Below are 15,581 nucleotides of genomic sequence, written 5' to 3'. Positions count from 1 at the left end.
TGACCCAAACCCACAGCCACAGACAGAGGCAGGCAAATGATGACACCAAAGCCAACTCCTGCAGTTGGAGGTCAACACAAAAACATGCTCTGGGAACGTGCTTGGATTTAAATTAATTGATGCATTAAGTTAAATTTAACCTTTTTTTTTGCATCTACAGAGCTATGGCAAACTAAGGGGGAAGGCCAAGGCAGGGCTGTGCAGCCCAGCCCGTGCTTTGGCTCATGGAGCCAGGCTGGTGCTGGACTCATCCAGCCTACACAGCCAGCAGGAACCCTCCAACAGCCACAACAACCACGGGTTTGCTGGCCTTTTGGGGGGATCCCTTCCCTCTGTTATTCCTGTTGATTGAAATCAGAGCCATATCATCTTATTCCTACTCAAAACACGAGGGGCCGGGGTAAATCCCAGCAAATCCAAGTGGCAGCAGCACCAGAGCCCCAGAGGTGGTTTTGGCCTTCATTTGAAACCAAACCGCAGTACACAATGTCCAAATAACATCTTGTAGCAACCAACGAGTTAACGCAGCAGCAGCCACCACCTGACAGGCCACTTTGCAGCTGAAAAGCAATAGATTTTTATACGTTATTGCACGTAATTATTTTTAGAGCTGCTCAATAGCTACAGCAGCAGGAACCGTTAGATGTTAATGGAGCCACACAATCATATTCCCAGAACAACAGTTTTACCAGGGAGCGGGGGAAAAGATGTGAAAACTTGAATTTTCTCAGCACACCAGCCCGAGCACCTCATGAGCCCTCAGTGCTCTCCCTGCCACAAAGAAGGGAGGCTGCAGTGGGCTGGTTGGGACCCTTACCAGCCCCACCACTGTGGACTCATCCAGGGCCAGCTCTCCTGGCAAAATGTGAGATTCAGACATGCTCTAGAAGTGCCCAAAATAGCCAAGGATCAGGATGTACCTGGCTCAGGGCAGCTTCAAACACAAGGTTTTGCTGGTCTTGGCAAACCTTGCAAATTTTCCACCTGCACACGGGGCTGGGCTGAGCCCTGGACCTGCCTGGACAGGCCTCTGCAGACAGGGACACACTGACCCCAGAGCAACCCGAAATGGGGCGCCTGTGAACGCTTTGCAGGTGAAATCTGGCACAGCTCCAGCAGCAGCGAGAGGTCCCATGGGCCACCCTTGGCAAATTCATCATCAGCCATGGCCAGCAGCCACCCAGGTGTGGCAGGAGGCTCCAGGGGTGACAGCTCTCAGCACCCACTGCCCACAGCCTGGTGCTGGGAGGCTCCATATCCCACCAGCCACCCCGCCCACAGCACTACAGAGTTTTAATAATAATCACAAAACAGATTTTCCCAGACTTTGTGCGCACACACACGTGCAGGGGGCCCTGCAGGACAGAGTGCACCAGGACAGACCGTGTTTGCAGGGCCCCAGGAGCCCTGGGGACACCCCTGGCTGGCAGCTCCCAGATGTGGTCAGGCACTCCCCACACACCAAGAGCTCCCACCCTGCTGCAGAGCCAGGGGCTGTTAGCACAGGCTGCTGTGAATGCACTTCCCCAAGCATCTCTAATGCTGTCCTCTCGTGCGTGCAGACGTCCAGACAGGGGAACACCATTCATTCTCCTGTGCTTCCCCTCCCTGTGCGCCCCTCCCCGCAGGGCAGGCTGCTGCACAAACCCCATACAAGCCCCCCCTTTCACCCATAAATCCCAGTCATGTCAACCACGCAGCGATGGAATAAAAGCACTTTGTCGCTGGCACATCTTCACAAGGCCGGCTTTAATTAGAACCTGACGAGGCCTGGGGGTGGCCCTCGGTGGGGTCAGCCTGGTCTCACCACCCTCACCTCCCCTGCATTCCCTGCCTCCCACCCCTGCTCCCCCAAAGCAGCCTCACACCCCCTCTTTCTGACACATGAACCCACACAGGGGAGAGTCACCATGTCCCCAAGCCCAGGGCGCTGGCAGGTGTCCCCCAGGCATGGGGAGAGCATCCCTGTGAGCTGCTGCTTCCATAATCACACTTCCAGCATCATTTTAGCACTCCACGAGCCCTGTCTGGGCTCCTGAGAGCTGTCACAGCCTCTCGACCTTTGGAGGAGCTTGTTACAAGGGAGAGGGCACACGGGCCCGTCTCAAAGTGCTGGGAATGAAGGATTAATTTGGCTTTGGGCTCAGGAGACACAACCCTGGGCAAACCACTCAACCTCCAGACAATCCAGGGTTTCCATGCATTTTCTCTCTTGTTTTTAATTTTTTTTAAGGAAAAGAGTCCTTAAGTCCTCAAGGATGCCTTTAAACAACATGCCAAAATTATCTAGAAATAGTTCCACATGCTCAGCCTCTAAAAAAAAATTTTTTTTAAATCTGGTTTACTTCGTGATTTTTTTAACCAGATCCCAAATAAAACTAAAGCCATTCAGTGCTCTCACAGCCTCTTGCATTATTCCACCCAGCTTAAGCAGAAGCTTAATAAATTCAATCCCCACCTCCTGATTTGATTCAGATTTTAGCAGGCTGCCGCTGCGGATGCAGATTAAAACCAACATTAAATTAGAAGAGGCAGGTCTTGTTCCACTGTTTCAAAGACCTCAGTGCTGGCCAAAGGCACTCGCAGCAAGCTCTGGGCAATGTGCTCCATCTCAGCGAGAAGAGATGCAGGTCTGCAGGCAAGGAATCACAACTCCGTGGACAGAGCATCATTCTCATTGCATTAAGAAAATTGTATAATCTTCCATTAAGTATAAAATATTAAAATCTAGCGATCTCAGCCTCGTCTGGGCCGTTTGGCGGTGGCAAGTCTTCATGGCAAGCTGGACATCAGCAAATCCATCTTTCTTATTACTGGGTTTTAATCCCCTGAGTTATTTCAGGAATGCCAATACTCACAGCTGACCCCCGAAGTTTTCATTGCTCCTGGGTCAAGGGCATTTTTCCAGGGGCATTCTTCCAAAAAACTGCTGATAGAGGGAGGGCACAGCAGAAAACCCATAATATTGGCAATAAAATAGCAACAACCACCTCACAATTAGGAATTCAGTAACATTAGTGAAAACGTAGTGTGTCATGGCAAAGGTTCTTCCACACAGGTTAAGAAAATCTTATGAAAGGACTTTGGTTGAAAACAGAAACAGTGGTTTTTTTTAAAAAATCACAGGTGAACACACAAATGTTAACCAGAACAAGGTGTAAATTTGGACAAATCTCTGTATATTTTTTTTTTCTCTGTAAAGCAAGCACACTTCTGCTTTTCTCCCTTTGCAATGGGCTTATTGCTGACCTCATTCTATATTGTTCAGTGTCCAGTATTGCTGGATGCTTTTGAAGAGGGCAAAAAATACACACAAAAGAAAAACCAGCACAAACGTCAGCCCTGGCTTCCTGAGAATATTTATGTTTATACACACGGCATGTGAATGGTTAAGCAGCTTACACTCAGACCAATAACCACCTTCCAGCTCTCACTCACAAGCTATCTATTACTAAAACTGAAGTTTTCCCACACCTGCTCCTCTCAAGTAAGAGGCAATCTGTACTTGGAATTAAAAGTAGCCATATCACACACTCTGGGTGTCATTTTTCTCTTCCCTATTTTCCTTGTTTAAACTGGCATCGAAGATCACTCCGCAGAGATAATTTAAAGAGGCTCTTGCAGAAATAATAAAATGAAATAAATACAAAAATATAATAAATATGACAAAGTAAAAATAAAGTAAAAATAAAGTAAAAATAAAGTAAAAATAAAGTAAAAATAAAGTAAAAATAAAGTAAAAATAAAGTAAAAAAAAAGTGAAAATAAAGTAAAAATAAAGTAAAAATAAAACAAAACAAAACAAGAGGATTTTATTTGCAGCTCTTGTCTGGATGTCCACAGCTTCTCCCTCAGCCTCTGTGCTAAATCAAGCAAACCTATCTCCATTAATTTTCATCAATACAGACCTGTTTGGCCCATGCCCTGCCCCTGTGCCCAAAGCAGCAGGGTCCCAGGTTTCCCACAAGTTACAGGTGGTCATTGAAGGGGTTACTCTGCTGCAGTAAATGTGTTTGTGAACCCACTGTGCCTCTGGGGGCCAAGAACGGCCCCTGGACATGGGCTGGCAGGAGGGGGACACAGAAAGGGACCAGCCCCACGGCTCTCCTGGGAGCCCTGCAGCCTTGAAGTTCCCTTCTGCCCCACTTGGCAGTGACTGAGGAGAGAAATCTGCTTCACCCGTGATGCAGCAAGGCCCCGGCGAGGTGCTCTGGCAGCCGGGCAAAATATCTCCATTAAGGGACTTGTGGATCATTACCTTTTTTATTACTATTTACAATGCTGAGTATTGAGGCAGATGGCAAACCATAATCCTCCCTTTCCCATCCTCTGAATGAGATTTTCACGCCAGGAGCAGTTTCTCCCCTGCCCGACAGACAAGCAAAGCTCATATTTAGGTCAGGGCTCCTCAGGCTGTGCCGAGACTCCGGGACCTGCTGACCCCTGTGTCTCACCCTGGGCTGGCTTCTCTGCCTGCTGCCCAGTACAGCAGCTAGAAAACCCTCAGAGGGGACAGGAGGTGGTGGCAGAGGGTGTCCCTGCTCGGTACAGGGCGGGCAGGGATGTCCCAGAGTTGTGCATCTCTCCCCTGCCCAGTGCCAGTTCCCAATGCCTGGGGGGAAAAGCACAAATCCAGCATCTCCAGCACGAGCCCAGAGGGTATGTCCTCTCAAAATGGGGACCTCTAGTAGCAAAAGACCAACTTCTTCCTCACCCTAAATCCCCACAAACACCAAAAGGACTGGCAAGTCATCATTTCAACTCTGAGTGGGGAGCACACACTACAACAGCATAGGGATAGGGGAAAAAAGTAATAGTGTTTTACTTCTTAAGAGGCACAGAAAGCATCATTTTGAGCTGCAGAATGCAAGTGCTAACCTGCTGAGGGTGTTAAACATAAAGGGAAGGAGAGTGGCGCTCTGCAGGAGCATCTCTATTTCCTCAACTTGGGAACGAGAAAACTGAGTGTTTCCCAGGGATGATGATGATAAAAATGTACAAAACCAAACAGCAGACCCAAGGAAGATGGGCATTATCTACACCATCCCTCGTTATTCCCTACCATCCTCGTGCTAGTGGAGATGGACCCTGGACAAACACAGAAATGCACACCCAGACAATGCCTCCTTTAAGGCAGGGCTCCTAAATTTTGGGGGGCACCGCTCCATCCCCGAACACTGCAGAGGCCCCTGAATTTGAGCAAAACCATGTGCTTTACTGCTGCCTTCGAGGCACAGGGATATTCTCCTCTCCCCATGAAGAGCTGTCACGCTGATGGATGGCTCCAAGTCTCCCACCAGCACTAAACCTGCTCTATTTCTCCTTGCGGAATTTTACTCCCCTGCCCAAATTAACTCCGATGATGATTTGCATGAAGTGTCACAGCAGCTGAGCAGTGCTTGGACAAGCAGCATCTGCAGCATTTATCCACTGGCTCATTAGAAGCATTTCTAATGAAGGGGCATTTAAAAGGCTTCAGTTCATCTCTGCACCAACCTCATGTCACCCAAGGCAGACAGAAAACTGGCACCGAGCACAGGGGGGCTGCAGGCAGGCCCTGACTCCAGGACAGAAATAATGGGGGTACCCTTGAAGGCTTTACTGTAATTAACTGTGATTTTCAGTACGATTTCCAAGCCTAATCAATAGCCTTACATGTAGCTAACAGCCAGCTCGTGTACTCCCAACATCTCCCCCACCACCTCCTCCGTGGCATCTCGGCGTCGCTCGTTACCGCAGGTTTAATTAAGAGTGACAAGTTCAGCGTCAAGGTCTCGAGTGCACACACAGCCCTGCTCTCACTGCAAAATTCCTCTTCCAGTAAGTCATCAGATGCTGCAAAAGTAGGTAAAGCCCCAGGTGCTTTGGGACAGTGCAAATAAACAATCTGGCCTTAATCTGGGGCAAAAAAGGCAGTCCCTCCCAGCGACTGCCTTGTGGGCTGTGACACCATGATTTGCTCTGGGCAGTGCAGCAACTTCTATTTTCTCTACCCTTTAAAAAGCAAAGAAACCACAATCAGGGTCAGGAAGCCTCCCTGCACAGGGGATGCACACGGTCACCTGCACCACCCTAACAAACACCTCCAAGCAGCCCGAGATGTTCCAGGGGAGAGCTGGCTGGGTTGTTTGGAGCTGGCATCACTCAGGGTCTCTCTGGACACCCTCCCCAGCCCAGGATCAGGCTGAGCACAGGAGCCCTTGGCCCTGGGTGGCTCTGAAGCAGCACTGCCAAGGCTGGGAGCTGGGTGCAGCCTGGTGAAACACGGCGTGCAAGGCAGGGCTCTTCCCTCTGCAGGGCTAAGCCTGGAGTTAAAGCATGTGCTCCACAGCAGAGTTAACCAAACCCTGCAAAAGCGCTCACCAGGGTTAGAGAAGCACCAGGAGATGCCAGCATCTGGCAGTGTGCTGCTGCCAGGCCCCTCCCCAGCTCCTGGGGTCCAGAGCAGGGGATCATTGCCCCACAGAAAGCACTGAGTTTCCCTTCTGTCAGGCCTGGCTCAGCCCTGCACACGCTCCCCATCTGCTCTGCATGATGCTCACCATCACTGTCCATCCCCTGCCAGAAAGAGAGACGCTCTGCAAGCCCCCAAAATCTCTGCAGAGACCCTGGGGAGTACAAAAATCTGGTGATAGAGCCAATGCAGGTAACTTGGCTTCACTCGCAGATCTCCCAGGAAGAGCTGTGGGCATCGGCACCTTGGAGCAGGGAGCTCAGCACTCCTCCCCTGGCTCCAGCACCCATGGGTGCTCATGGCCACATGCCAGCAGCACCAGCCAAATCAGCTCCTCCAGGACTGCTCACCTCTCCTCAAGTGTGATTAAAAAATTCCCGCATTTTCAGGGTCATGAAAACACCCTTGACCCAGGATGAGCCTTTCACACCCAGCTCAGCAATGCAGGCTTTTTTTTTCTTTTTTTTTTTTTTAAATTAAAGTAAGGGTTATTGGGGGTTTACAGACTCAGCTTTTGCCTTTTTTCAACTAAAAACTCCAGGCCAAGCACCCCCATAGCATGACTTTCACCAAACAGCCTGTCATAATTCAAGAGTGAAATTCTTCCAGGCTACTTTCTGCAAATCCCTCTTGATTGGCATTAATTACCCTTCTCTCCTGTAACTCCCAACTAATCAAAACCTTTAGCAGTGCTGTGATGTAACCTTGCCTTCGTTGTCCCCTTTTCCATCCAAAATCTATGTGAGTTCACCACTCCTTGGTGAACACAAGTGGGATCCAAAACACACTCAACAGACACCATTTGCAGCTGATTGGTAATGAATAGTTAAAAAAACAGCCTTTGGGTTTAATTAAATAGTCAAAAATGGCCCTTCACCCTGGGTATTCAGCATCCTCTATCTATGACACAGCCGTGTGATGCTTTAGGGAAATTCACGTTCACTCCCCAGGGCAGTGACCACCCCATGTTACAAGATTTTAGATGAGAATGGTACTGGGAGGAGCGTGGCTCTGTGCTGCAGGGATGCAGCCAGGGGACAGCAGAACTTTCAACTGGAAATGTTTAAAGCAGTGGTTTTAAAGCCGCTTTTAAGTTAGAGCTCCTTGGCTCTAACACCGGTGGCATTCAGGGTGTCACCAGCATCTCCCAAAATCCAGGGTACCACAGCATGTCCCCCACCATTCCAGAGCTCAGCCTTGCTCCCCTCTGGGCACCACCATACCCAAACAGCACCAAAATCCACCTTTAATTGCAGTGCAACCCTTCCACCAGACTGGACTGTTAACCTTATTTGGAAGAAGTAATTGGATTAACCGACCTGCACAGTAACCCCTCAGTTCTCCAGAGCTCCACAGGTGCATTAAAACCCCTCTTGGAACATCACTCAGGCATAGTTAATTCAAAGGGGCCTGACTTAAAGTTACAGGATGTTTTTCAGCATCTTCCAGCAAGAGGGTTATGCTGGAAAGACCACTGGTCCTTTTCACTGCTGACCTTCTGAAGGAAAACAAATTGATCACCAGGGATTTAAATGAGCAACGTTCTACCAGAGATAATTAAAAAATTCCAGCAATGTAGTCTGTTAGCAAGGAGACATTAAACACTTGGAGAACAGCACCAGTGATCAGGACACAAAGCTGGAATGAACATGTCCAATTAAAGTAACTGGAGCAGTGAGCACACACACAGACACTCCCAGCTGCAGAGGAATGGCAGGGCAGAGAAAAGGGCTCCTGGAGGGAACCACTGCTCCTGCATTTTCATACCATCTTAGAATGGTTTGGGTGGGAAGGCACTCATGGGCAGGGACACCTTCCAGTGTCCCAGGCTGCTGCAAGCCCTGTCCAGCCTGGCCTTGGACACTGCAGGGATCCAGGGGCAGCCCCAGCTGCTCTGGGCACCCTGTGCCAGGGCCTGCCCACCCTCTCAGAGAAGAACTTCTTCCTAAATTTCTTTCATCTCCTTTCAGAAATTTCCATGTATTTGGGAATGTGATTTGCGCTGGCTCTGCTGCTCCCAAGATGTCTTTAGACCAGATCTTGGATGAGCACTTGTATCATGAGTTACTCCATGTTATTGTACAGACTCTGCCTCTTCTCTCCAGTGAAATAAATCAGCAAGATTCATTTCAATTTATTGCAATTGCTGAGCTAACTCTGGTTCAAAACCCACATCCAAGGAAACCCAAACAAAAGGAGGTTTTCTTTTTAGTACATAAAATGGCCAGACAGTCAGCTTTGTTTTCCTTCTCAATCCCCCACAGTTTTATCTACCCAGCTGAAACACTGAGATTTCGGCTCTCCAGATCTTCGCGCACTAACGCCACACAGCAACTCCCTGGAAAAGCATCCTCTAAATCCCATATCCAGTCTCCTCCTACAAAGGTAGGGGAGACAAAGGTTTGAACAAGGAATGGTGCAGGAAAGAATATCTCCATCAACCTCGAATTTTGAATTCTCGGAAGGTGATTTGGGAGGTGGTGCCTTTAGCAAAGCAGCATTTGTGTCCTGCAGGAAGGGCTCAGGGAGGGGGAGAAACATGCAGACGACTGTGCCCAAGTGGGAAAACAGTTGCAAGAAGTGCATCTGGACCCACTTTAAAAAACCCAAAACAAAACGACAAAAAACCAACAACAACCAAAAACAAAGGGAAAAAACCCCAGCCAAACAAAAAACAACAAACAAACAAAATAAAAATCACCACCACGAAATGCATCTTTTCTAGCCTTCACCTTCTGGCTTTAATTTTGGTTTTTTTCCCCTTGTCTGGCAATGTCCTCAAGAGTTAGGCAAATCCCAGTTTATCTCTTCCCTTTGGAAGGGTGGCTGCCCCAGCTGCACACAAACACACACTCCCAGGAAGATAAAACACATCTCTGATGAAATACTGAAGTGTCCACAGAACAAAGCACCCAAAGAGAAAGACAAAATAGAAATGGATTAAAAAACCAAAATAATCTATCTCAGCCATGGGGTGTTGCTCCTGCCTTCCCCATTCCCACAGCTAAGCCACTCTTGGGTCGGCACACAGGACATCCCTGTTCCAGCAGGAGATGGATGTACTCACATGAGTATCCCTCCCTTTGCTACAGGAGCATTTCTTTATTATTCTTTATTTCTTTGCTAGGTAGATGAATAAAATGAGAAAGAAAAAAAATAAACTGAATAATCATTACATTACTCAAGTTTATTTCATTGCAAAAGCAAATTTTTGCTAACCATGCTGAGAGTTCCCAGTTCAGAATGTACATGACCAAAGGTTTCTGCCCTTTCTGACAAAACAGTCAGTCCCAATAGCTGAGTTCCTTCAAACTGCAAGGGTCAGTGGCTGGGTAGGGACAGCTGATCTCACGTGGCTTCAGCCACTGCCAGGGGCCAAGCTGCACTCATGGTAACCCAGAGCATCACCACAGTGCAGCTTGTCCCACAGGATCTCCAAATCACAGCACTCCAGAACCATTTGGGCTGGAAAAGCCCTCCAGGGCCATCGAGTCCAACCATTCCCTGGCCCTGCCCAGGTCACCAGTGCCCCCTGTCCCCAGGTGCCACATCCATATGGCTTTTAAATCCCTCCAGGGATGGGGACTCCAGCGCTGCCCTGGGCAGCTGGGCCAGGGCTGGACAAGCCCTTCCACAAAGGATTTTCCCTGCTATCCAAATGCATCAGAAAAAGCATCAGTGGCCGTGCACACTCATGGATGCACCAGGGACTTGGGGCTCTGTCCAAAGGGGATGGGACCTACAAAGAGCAGAGATGTGAAGCAACTCATGTCCCCTCGTAGCTGCTCTACCTTCCATCCCACACTGGGGTGAAACTGGAGGCTGCTGCAAACTTTCCAGTGAGTACTCCTAGATGCTTTAGTTAGAAGAAAAAAAAAAAATAAAAAAAATCCCAGTTTGGATCATGGCATGGTGCTATCACCATGCAGAGGTGCCACCCAAACTTAACACCACCCTCTGCACCCAAGACACCAAACCAGGCTTTGCCACTGTTTCGCTCCTCCCTGTGGCACCTCTCACCTTGCTGCTCCCTGATAAGGCAGCAAGGCTGGCTTTCCTTCTCCCTGCCAGGGGCATCGAGCCCTTATCAGCCATTATTAAAGGCACTGTCAGAGCACAGCCTCCCAATTCCCAGCTAGAGCGGAGATAAGACCCACTTTGTATAAACAAAAACACTCTAGTAAGAGCAGAGACCCGAATGTGCGAGGAGCGGGATCTATCAGAGCATCAGCGAGGCGGATTCAGCTGCAGAAAGGCAAATATTTGCTTTCCCCACCTCTCCCCATCCTCCCTGTGTTGTATTTGCAAATCAGGGTCACTTCCAGCAACAGGATGTCCCCTGCATCAGCCTGGAAAGCCACATGCCAAGTAACCCCAGAGCAGGCCAAGCTCGGCCCAGCACTCACCTCCCGACGGATCTTCCTGGGTGTTCTCAGACATTGGTTTCAATCACTGCCCAGGGACTGGGGACAAGGCCTGCAGGGACAGCACCCAGGCAATGGCTTCCCAGTGCCAGAGGGCAGGCCCAGCTGGGATATTGGGAAGGAATTGCTGGCTGGGAGGGTGGGCAGGCCCTGGCACAGGGTGCCCAGAGCAGCTGGGGCTGCCCCTGGATCCCTGCAGTGTCCAAGGCCAGGCTGGACAGGGCTTGCAGCAGCCTGGGACAGTGGGAGGTGTCCCTGCCCATGGCAGGGGTGGCACTGGGTGGGCTTTAAGGTCCTTCCCACCCAAACCCTTCTGTGATTCTGGGATTTCCCCATAGAGGATGTGCAGAAGACCTGTATTTCTATGCTCCTTCAGCTGCTGGCATTTCCAGCTGCAGGACTGTGGATCTGACCTCCAAACTGAAGCATTTCAGAGAAGCCAACTCATTCAGGACGCAACACATCCCAGGTCTTTGCCAGGTCTGCAAAGACAGCACTGATGGCCACGGCAGGACCTGGGCACAGCACATCCACAAAGCCAGCTCTGATCTCCCAAGGAGGAATCTCAAGGGACTGGTTTTCACAAAAGCCCTTTTTTTCAGAGGAAAGCAGTTCAACCTGCTCAGAAGCCATTCTAGCCAGTTCAGAGAGGAGGTTTCCCCTCTGTCCATCTACCAGCAAAGCACTGGCAAAAGCCTGGGCTTTGTTTCAAAGCAAGCCAAACCTCAGCATCCCCATAGCCTGTTTCCAGCCAGGAGCACTGTCTGGGAAAGCTCATGAGCTGGGATTTCCCCACTCCTCCAACACTTCTGAACTCCTTTCAGGGTTTGCATGTGCAGAAGAAAGCCCACATCTCATTTGGCACTGACACAGGAAAAATAAGCCACAAATCTCTCTTCATCACAAGATAGAAAAGGATAGAGGCTGCTCCAGTAGTGAGACAGACAGCCACAGTTAATATCATTATCACTCCTAACCTGTGTTTTATTGCTGCAGTAAATTTATCCCCAGTGCCTTACATTCCATCCGCAGGAATAAAATGCAAGAGACATCCCCAGAAATCCCCAGAAGTGGGGGGGTTTGTGCGCATGTGGAAGGGAAGTTTAAGACAAGCAGGGAGCTCAGCAGCTGCTAACACCATGCAGGGCAGCCCGGGGGGCTCACAGCATCCTCACAGAGCTGAAGGCCTCAGCGAGGCTCGTGCCTGGCAGGAGGGACGGCAAGGGACACAGCTGCAGGACATCACCCCAGCACCAGCAGAGTTTGGCTGTTGAAAGGACACATGAGCCCTGAAGAAACCCCTCAAGATCTCAGGTGTCACCCCAGGCCCACAAATGTTCCCAGCTGGCTCAGCAGCCGAAGGCCACTGCTGTATTTTCACACCCACGCTCAGTGCAGCCAGGGTTTGTGGCATGAAGGACACACCAGCCACCCCCTCACTGCTGGTTTATTGCCAGAGCACAGAGCCCACACAGGCTCTGCTGGTGCCTTCAGCTGTCCCTAAGCTCTGCCTGCAAATAAAGGGTGGGAAAAGCCGTGTCTCCATTTTTAACTGGCCCGCTTCCATCCAACAACTTGAACATCCTTAATGCATCTCAACCATCGAACACAAGCCCTGTGCATGGGCACTGCAGCTCCCAAGAGACTCCTCCAAGCATCAGTCACGGACAAGTGTGTTAACAGAGCAGCCAACTTTCAAATCAGACATGAATTATGTACAGAGCCTGTGAGAGACAAGGGTCAGTGCTGTTTACGGGGTTAAAGCAGGTAAGGCAGATGCAGCCAGGGCCTGGTACATCTGCTGGGGTGTTTCAAAAGCTCTTCAGCTTTCAAAATATGAGCCCTGGTTCAGACCTGCACCTGTTTGCTCTGCCCTGACATGAAAAATTACATTTGTTTTGTGTGAGCAGGAGGAGTGAAGCCAAGTCCTTCCAAACTGGCCTTTTCCCTTTCCAGACAAATTAACTATATTGAAGTTTAGCCTCACGCCAGGACAGGTTTGCCCAGATCCCAGGTATGTTTTAGCTGTTCCCAGCTTTCCAGCTGCTTCCCAGGTGGGTGAGAGTGAGCAGGGAGACACCAGGGAGGCAACCCTCCTGCCCAGCCCGAGCCTGCCCATCGCTCCAGAGCCACACAAACGCCACGTGAGCACCGGGCATCCAGCACCCCCTGCTAATGCTTCACAAATTCCTCCAGAGCCACTCGTAGGACACAGGGGCAACACGGAGTTCAGAGCCCCCAGTGACCAGCTCAGATACCCAGAGGTGTGTACAAAAGAAATTAATTTATCTAGACAAGCGTCAGGGCTGCGTCTCTTCCAGCGATCTCTGTAACTGCACGTAAAAGCAGCATTTATCAACAGGGATGCATCCAAAAAAATGTCAGTCTACTGGCTCTGAAGCTTGAAGGCAGAAGAAACAAGATTTTAACACAAGGAAGGTGCTAACTTGCTTGGTAAAGACACTGGAAGCCCATTTCTAAGCTTCAGGTTATAATACAATGTGGCTCTTCAAAGAACAGTGTTCAGGGAAGAGTTCAGAAAACAAGAGTGGATTTTATACTGTGGAAAGAGAGCAGTGGAATCCTGGCTGCAGGCAAAAGCAGAGCAATAAAAAACACCTACACCTGAACGATCACACAAAAGCCTGTTTGTGGAAACAGCAACACGGGCTGAAGACTTGGACCCCCTTCCAGAAACCAGCAGCTGTCCCAGCACGTTCCTAGGGTGGGATTCCTGCCCCAAAGCGCTGTCTGTGCAGCCCAGCTCATCCTCCCCGTTTCAGGTGGGCTCTGATGGAGCAGCAGCTCCACCACGCTGGACGCTGACACCAGGACCTTCCAGTATCGCACATCTGCACCTCGCAGACTGCTACAAGAAGAGTTTAGCTGCAATATGAAACTGAGACACAAGTGTTGCTGGCATACTCCAGAAGGATTACAGAACTATTTTTAATAAGGGGTTTAATAAGCTTTAAGCAGAGTAAGTTGCTTTTGTTCGGCTCACATGGCTGCAAAGATAAAGCCTTGCACAAAGCAACAGCCGCAAGCTGCTTGACAGAACTTGCAGCGCTAAAAATTATGGAGTTACCTCTTAAAAGAATATTCTTTTTTGTTGCCTTTGAAGAAAAAGTTTATGTACTACTAACTTAGGTTTGGCCACCTCACGTTTGTACAACATCACAGGGCTGCACCTCTGCAGTTTCTGTTTGGTTTTGCCCAGACACTCCTAGGATCAGGAATGAGCAACACTGAAAGTTTGGAGCATGGAAAAACCACTTAAATATGGTTTTGTGGACTAATATTCTTCATGTACTTAGGATGTACATCATCAGGTGGGCACCCTCCTGAGCTGGCACAGTCGAAATCAATTCCACACCATTTTCTACATCCTCAGGCACCCACGGCTGGGCCACAGCTCCCAACACCCTCAGCCACATCCCAGAGGTGACAGGTGTCCACAGCACAGGGGTGGCCATCTCCAGGTAACACCCATCTGTTGAAAACCAGTTAGTATCAGTATTATCTTTTTCTAGAAAAAAGATAATACTGATAGTATCAGTATTCTTTTTTTCTAGGAAAAAAAAGAAATTAGACTGAAAAAGAAAGCAAACCCATCCTGACCCTAGGAAAGGGTCAGCACCATAAGACTTAAAATTATAAATAACTATTAATTTTTCTACTCTATGAGTGTTTCTCCCTCCCCCCACCACTTAGCACAACCTCTATTGTCTGAAAAGCGTTTAACTGGAAGTGGGTCATGTCTCCTGGCATTACTAAATCTTCCCAAATTTCCCCCGATTAGTCAAATGCAATATCCTCTCTGACATCTGAATGATTGAGGTAGTGTGTAATGCCATTTTTCCCCTGAATGAGCCACATCAAAGAGGGTTATAAGCCTAGAGATGGCACGCCAGATAAAAGAGTCACCAACAGATTGTGCCCAAAAATATTTCCGAGGAAAATTAAATCGTTTTGTTGGGAGGTTTCTCCTTTGGAAATATTCAGCCATTAGTACTGAAAGTGGAGAGACAAGAAACTGCCTTCAGAGCTGCTAGGAGGATGAAACCTCACTAGCTGTGAGCTGAGTGTTTCTACTCACTTGTGTTTAAAACACTTTGTGAAGGTTTTCTATCAGCCACAACATCCAGTCTGCTCTTCACACAGGGACACCAAAAAACATCCTGCTGGGAGTTAATGACAGCCTAAATTTGGGTAATACCTCTCAAATTACTCAAAATTACAGCAGAATCCTACCAGACCAGGGGGAGGGGAAAAAAGAAAAAAAGAACAAAACAGAAAATCTGCTACCCAGAGAAAGAAAATACTATTTAATAACTGGAATGTAACAGCAAACAATCACTCAGGCATGAGTTACATCCAAAGGGCTCAGAAATAACTTGAAGCAGAAGGATGCCAGGACCCTGGAAGGATCCAGGGACAAAAGCTGTGCCGGTGGTGATCTGGGGCTGAGCTCTCTCCTCACAGGAAAAGAGCTGGAGCTCTTAAATACATGCGAGGTTGGAGATTAGGTGAGATCCGGGCAAAGTTTAGTCAGTAACAGCAGGGTTTGTATTCTGATGATTTACCTCACGTGACCTCCCAGGGCTGAAACTTTGCACCAGAGCAAAGGCTGGCAGGAGACAGCACCTTCTTTCCAGTCAAGAAATAAAGCAATAAATTAAAATAATATTAAAAGAAAAAAA

At 48.9% G+C, this 15,581-nt stretch overlaps 1 protein-coding gene across 4 annotated transcripts in view; it reads right to left on the bottom strand.

Moving 5' to 3' along the window:
* The window catches only part of MYO5B (myosin VB), a 142,689-nt gene that overhangs the window by 116,749 nt on the left and 10,359 nt on the right, over positions 1 to 15,581 (bottom strand). The gene's annotated exons all lie outside the window — the stretch shown is intronic.

Source organism: Parus major, chromosome Z, assembly GCF_001522545.3.
Source record: "Parus major isolate Abel chromosome Z, Parus_major1.1, whole genome shotgun sequence".
Taxonomy (NCBI): domain Eukaryota; kingdom Metazoa; phylum Chordata; class Aves; order Passeriformes; family Paridae; genus Parus; species Parus major.
Note: the sequence above shows the minus strand (reverse complement) of the source record. Positions and strands in the feature narration are given on the sequence as shown.